Below are 6,302 nucleotides of genomic sequence, written 5' to 3'. Positions count from 1 at the left end.
TGATGGATGGAAAAGATGTCACACATGATAATGTTGCCCACATAGCTTTTTATTGCATGGGCTCGCTAGCCTCGGATTGAGGTCTACTTTAACTGGGGCGTGGGCAACATAACTCTTCAAAAGTAATAAATAAGCTGGCAAAATGATAATTGCATTTGCAGGTACCTTCCTGCACTCAACCTCCGACAAACGACATTGTATCCAAACACATGCCCTTGGGTTCTCATAGGGGTGGGTTTCTATCTCCCTTCTCCTCTTTCTTCCTCTCTTTCTGAGGCTTTCTTTTGTAGGTGGTGATGGCGTCTGCTAACATTGAATACCGCCGCTCGCATGGGCTACTGACGACCGCTCTCTCGAAAGGGCTTTTGGCTCATTTGGAGAAGTTATCGAATCTAAGATTATTAGCGACCATGAGATGGGGAGATCGAGGGGCTTTGGATTCATCACCTTCAGCAACGAGCAATCCATGAGGGATGCAATTGAAGGGATGAACAGACAGAACCTTGATGGGAGAAGCATCACTGTCAACGAGGCCCAGTCCAGGGGAAGCGGTGGCAGCGGTGGAGGTGGCGGTGGCAGAGGATTCCGTAACAGTGGTCACCGTAGCAGTGATGGCTATGGAGGCGGAAGGGGAGGGGGTTATAGTCGCAGTGGTGGTGGAGGTGGTGGACGGGATCGTGGATATGGTGGGTTAGATGGAGGATCTCGTTACCATGGTGGTGGTGGGGGTGCTTCAGATGGCAACTAGAGAAACTAATCGTTACGAGAGTGACGTCTTTGCTCCATATGGCAAATGGAGTAACTAAGTAGCAGCACTACTAGTACTAGTTTTGGCTAGGTTATCTTTATCTTGTGTTAAATGGTGTGTGGAGAGGAATGACTGGGTTATCTTTTTCTCTTGTTATGTTTTTGATCTTGTCCTGTTATGGTTTTTGATCTCTCAAGAACAACAATTAGTAATAGTAAACGGTTCTATGTTATGTGGTTATGGTTTAGATAAAAATAATAATAAATAATAAATAAATAAATAATAATGCTACATTAACAAAATTCAAAACCAAATACTTCCATGTCTCTGTGGACTATCATGCACGGAAGCACCTTAGGAAAGACCAGTAGAGAATCGATTCCTCTAAATCAGAACAATTATAAGTTGGGATTTGCCTTAAAAGAATGTTATGAATCCCTATCTAAGGAATACTTGGCTTAGCACATGTGATCCAAGTAAAGTAGATGCCAAGTCTAAAAATCTAGGTTAATATGATTATTTGGTCGGCCACATATCTCCAAAATAAATAAAAAGTTAAAAAAGATCAATCAATGATTCAATTCTATCTACATGTGAGTCCCACACAATGACTAGATCAGCCTCATTAAAATTTAAAATTAAATAATAATAATAATAATAATAATAAGGGAACTAACTACCTTTCATTGGAGCACACTTGGGCCCCATCTAGTGTGAGTAGTAGCAAGGAATTTTGATATGGAAAAAGGAATCTATTCATCACATGACTAATGCAGGAAGCTTTCAGAACATTAGTACAAAGGAAATAACGGATATTGTTCTTGGTCGGGCTGTCAGGCTAGCAGGTATGGCTTTCCACTTGTCTATTTCAGGCCAGACTTGTCCTGGAATACTAGGCCCAAGATCCAAGCTTGAGCCTAAAATTTAAATTTGTTCAATAACCAAGCTGGCTCAGGCATCATTCAAGAGCCTTGTAGCCCGGCCTGAGCCGGTCCAGTCCAGCTGTATATGATTTCAAGGGAATTTGGACGTGGTGAGGTTGTTCACAGTCTTCCACATGGATAACTAATCCGTATCCACGGAACTCTCTAGACTCCTCACAGAGATTCCTTGAATCCACAAGGGATGAAAATAGAAATAAATTCTCATAAATTCGAAATAAGTTGATTGATAATAATAATAAAAAAAAAAAAAACTGAAATTACAATCCTTTAAATAGTGAACTCAAACCTATATGGATATTTAAACCTAAAGTCCCTAAAAACGTGACTTAATATAAATATTAAACTTACCATTTATAGATGGTCATGATTCCTACTGGAATTCATGCTTTTCCGTAAAAAATAGTAAGTGCCCAATTTGACCTAATCACATTAATCTTCTAAATTTTCTAAGCTTTGTTCATGTTGGGCAAGACTCTTACAACTCAAAGGATCAAAAGTTAATAATCGAATTAAAACTTACCATTTATAAGAAAACAAAAACAAAAATAAAATGGACTTTTTACCATTGATCTAATGGAATCTTACAAATCCAGCGTGGGGCGTAGTAGGGTTGGTTGGCTAAAGTAGCTTCTCCTACTCCAAAATTATATGTGATACGTCAAATAACTCATTTTGCTTTGCGAGATACGACTACTTTAATGTTCTGACAGTTCTATTCACTTTCGCCTCCCATCACGCCTTCTCTAGTCCATCTTTGCCATGAAAGTGTCCGCGACCCGCTCCACATCAAATTTTTGTCACATACTGTACATGATGGAGCACACATAACGAACAACCCAGGTCGTGCACAAAAGTGGGTTGTTATGCTCAGTCCCAGGCATGCATAATCTTCGCAAGATGCCCACATGCCTCTTTGTTTTGGCCCGTGGCAAGCTTGGGCATATGTTTATTTTACGGACTAAGTTGGACAGACATTGGGCTTGAGTAAGCCTGGCCGCTTGACAAGCTGAGTTTCTAGAGGTAGTTTTGCATGGGCCATGACTCAGGATCAGTAGGTCTGCATTCAAAGAAGGCCGTATAATTGAAAGCATCCATCGTATGCACGTTGTTTAGATTGCCTATTTGTTTTTATCTAATAATGGCATTGAAATTATCCAGACAATTGCTTTATGGAGTTGGATGTGATTCGCTAAAAAAAGATCATTTAAACACTGCACATTCAGCTAGACATCAATAATAAGAATCCCACATTAAGTATAACTTCAGTTACGCAAAGGCCAATTGGCTGGCTGGTGATGTAGAGCGGGTTATAGGCACTTTCATGGCAAAGATGGACTAAAGAAGGTGCAATCGGATGTGAAAATAATCTGAACCGTCAGAACCTTAAATCAGTCCTATTTTGCAAATTGGAACGAGTTTTTCTACCTATTATATACAATTTTGGAGTAGAAGGACCTACTTAAGCCAACCAACCTGACAACACCCATGCCAGATTTATGAAATTCCATTATATTGACAGTCAAGAGTCCAATTAGTTTGGTTTTTACTATAAATAGTAAGTTTAGCTGGAATATAAATTTTTTGAGTTTCAGAAGTGACGCCCATGAAAAAGACTTAAAAAAAGTTGGGAGAGTAATGTGGTTGGGTTAACCTGGACACTTAATAATTTGGCCTAAAACCACATAGTCTAGGAAAAATAGAGGTCATCAATCAGTTTCATTGATTTTATTTTTTTTCCATGAGATTTGTTGAATAAGTACCTTTCACGGAGCAGCTAAACTCATATTTCCTGGCTTTTTTATTTTCTTTTTTTCTTTCTAAGGTTAGCTTGTTAGTACACACAACACGGTTAGCACACGCTAGTGTTAGCCACCCCCACTAGGGAATGAATACCAAGACCTCGGTGTCGAAACGCGGTGTCTTCACTCAGTCTGCAAGTTCTTGAGCTACGGATCAGCGTGTAAATAGCTTCGTGGATTATTCCAGTCGAATTTCAAGCTCCAAAAAGGTATGCCAAAGTGGAATAGTGTCCACGTGGCAACTTTCTTGAAATTATCATTTACTCCTTTTCAGAAAGGTGGGAGCACACCACCAGCAACCCCGTTGAACCAAAATTCTATCATATCTCACCTGCATTTAATCATGTAAATATATTCCAACAATAAATAAAGTTGATTTGCGGATCATAGCATGCTCGGTCCCACCAACAGGCATGTTATCCAGGAAACGGATGGGCTACTCTCCTTGCCACCTCACCATAATGTATGCGTTTCATCCATTTTTACAGATCATTTTAGGGCTTGATCCCAAAAACGAGAGGGATATACATCTCAGGTGGACCACACCACAGGAAAATAATAGTGATTGGATGTCCACCATTAAAATCCTCCTACGGCACACTGTACTGTTTATTTGGTCTAATTGAGATTGTTATATAACTCATTTTTGGTCTCATACCATAAAATGATCTAGAAAAATAGAAGGACGGCATGGATGAAACACATACATCATGATGGGGCCCACAGAGCACCGGGGAGTAGCCAATCCGTTTCCTGGTATCCAACTAAGCCGCCTAGATCAATTGGTCCCGCCTATATTGATGTAGCCCAGCCCCAGAAACCTCAACCTATGAGACATTGTGTCCAATCAGTGGTCCTTTGCCATGTTTATTTTCTCTTTATTGAGAAAATGACCACTGTAGACAAAACCTTTTACCCAGCGGTTTTTATGAAGAAATACAAGCTTAAGTTACCAACTTAGACTAGCACGTTCGGACAGCGACTTCGAGGACGAAACTACCCCTCCTTTTCACTGCGAAGACGAGCGCTGACGCTCCTCCAACTGAGAGTTGTACGAACGGCTTAAAAGAGATCAAAGTTACATGGCCCCACAGCTATGTATTTATTATATCCACAACGTTCATCCATATTTCGAGATCATTTCGGAGCATTATCCAAAAAAAAAAAAAAATCATATCCAAAGATCAACTGGGCCACACCACAGAGGAGCGGAAAATTGATTTTCATCGTTGAAACTTTTGTAGGGCCCACCATAACATTTATTTTTCATCCAATCTATTCATAAGGTCACAAAGACCTGGATGAAAAGGAAAAACAAATTTCATAATGATCCAAAACTTGTGTGGCCCCTAAAAGGGTTTCAACGGTAGACGTTCAAGCATAATGGTAATGGTGCATGCAGGGGGATATGAATATAGCTACGGTTATAATCTGTAGCCATTAAAGCAGCTCGGCGATCAATCGTGGATCCCGCGATTCCACCGCAAGTCGCTGTCCCTATTGGCGATTAATCGTGGATATCACGATTCCACCCCCCGACCTATGGCTACAGATTATATCCATAGCTATAACCGTATCCCTATGTACTTTCTTTTTTCTTTTTTCTTTTTTTATTTTTTTAAATTTTTAATATGGAGAATTTTATTCTACCTACATTTTTTTCTAACACATATTTATATAAATATGTAAATATAAACATATTAAAAAAAATTCTCTTTTTTTCATTTCTTTCTTTATTCATATAACAAGAATATTTTCTAAACCAAAATTAGTTACTTGACGTACCATATATAATTTTAGGGCTGAAAGTTGGGCGGGCTCAACCCGACCAACCTGTGACCAACCCGACATTGGGTTGGGCTTGGTCAGGATGTATCGGGTTTGGTCTTGAGGTTGGGCCATACAAACAGCAACTCGATAAAACTTGGGTTGGGCTTAGGTTGAGGTCTTGAGAATTGCCAGAAAATACATGGAAATGACCATGGCATGAAGGGAAATGACCGTAAAATGCATGGAAATGACCATGAAATATATGGAAATGACCGTGAAATGAAGAGAAATGACCGTGAAATGCATGGAAATGACCGTGAAATGAAATGGAATCGTCGGGATTGATCGTGAAATGCATGGAAATGATCGTAAAGTGAAGGGAAATGACCATGAAATGCATGGAAATGACTGTGAAATGAAATGGAATCACCGGGATTGACCATGAAATGCATGGAAATGACCGTGAAATGAAACGGAATCACCGGGATTGACCATGAAATGCATGGAAATGACCATGAAATGAAACGGAATCACCGGGATTGCCCGTGAAATGCATGAAAATGACCATGAAGTGACAAACTAGAAATTGAGTGGGACAAACTAGAAATTGAGCGGACCAAACTGAAAATTGAGCGGGCAAACATGGAAATGAGCGGGACAAACTGAAAATTGAGCAAGACAAACTGAAAATTGAGCGGGACAAACTAGAAATTGAGCTGGCCAAACTGAAATTTGAGCGGGACAAACTGGAAATTGAGCAAGACAAACTGAAAATTGAGCGGGCCAAACTGAAAATTGAGCGGGACAAACCGGAAAATGAGCGGGCCAAACTGAAAATTGAGTGGGATAAACTGGAAATTGAGCAGGACAAACTTGAAACTGAGCAGGCAAACATGGAAATGAGCGGGACAAACTAGAATTTCAGCAGGCCAAACTGGAAATTGAGCGGGCAAATATGGAAATGAGCAGGACAAACTAAAAATTGAGCGGGCCAAACTGGAAATTGAGTGGCCAAACTAGAAATTGAGCGGGACAAACTGG

The 6,302-nt window shown here is 40.1% G+C and overlaps 1 pseudogene; it reads left to right on the top strand.

Annotated features, from left to right (window-relative positions):
• Nucleotides 1-237: 237 nt before the first annotated feature.
• LOC131225274 (glycine-rich RNA-binding protein GRP2A-like) lies at nt 238-1,016 on the top strand (annotated as a pseudogene).
• Nucleotides 1,017-6,302: the final 5,286 nt, after the last annotated feature.

The sequence above is a fragment of the Magnolia sinica genome, chromosome 14 (genome assembly GCF_029962835.1).
Source record: "Magnolia sinica isolate HGM2019 chromosome 14, MsV1, whole genome shotgun sequence".
NCBI lineage: Eukaryota > Viridiplantae > Streptophyta > Magnoliopsida > Magnoliales > Magnoliaceae > Magnolia > Magnolia sinica.
The sequence above is the reverse complement of the archived record's forward strand: the minus strand, read 5'-3'. Positions and strand labels throughout refer to the sequence as shown.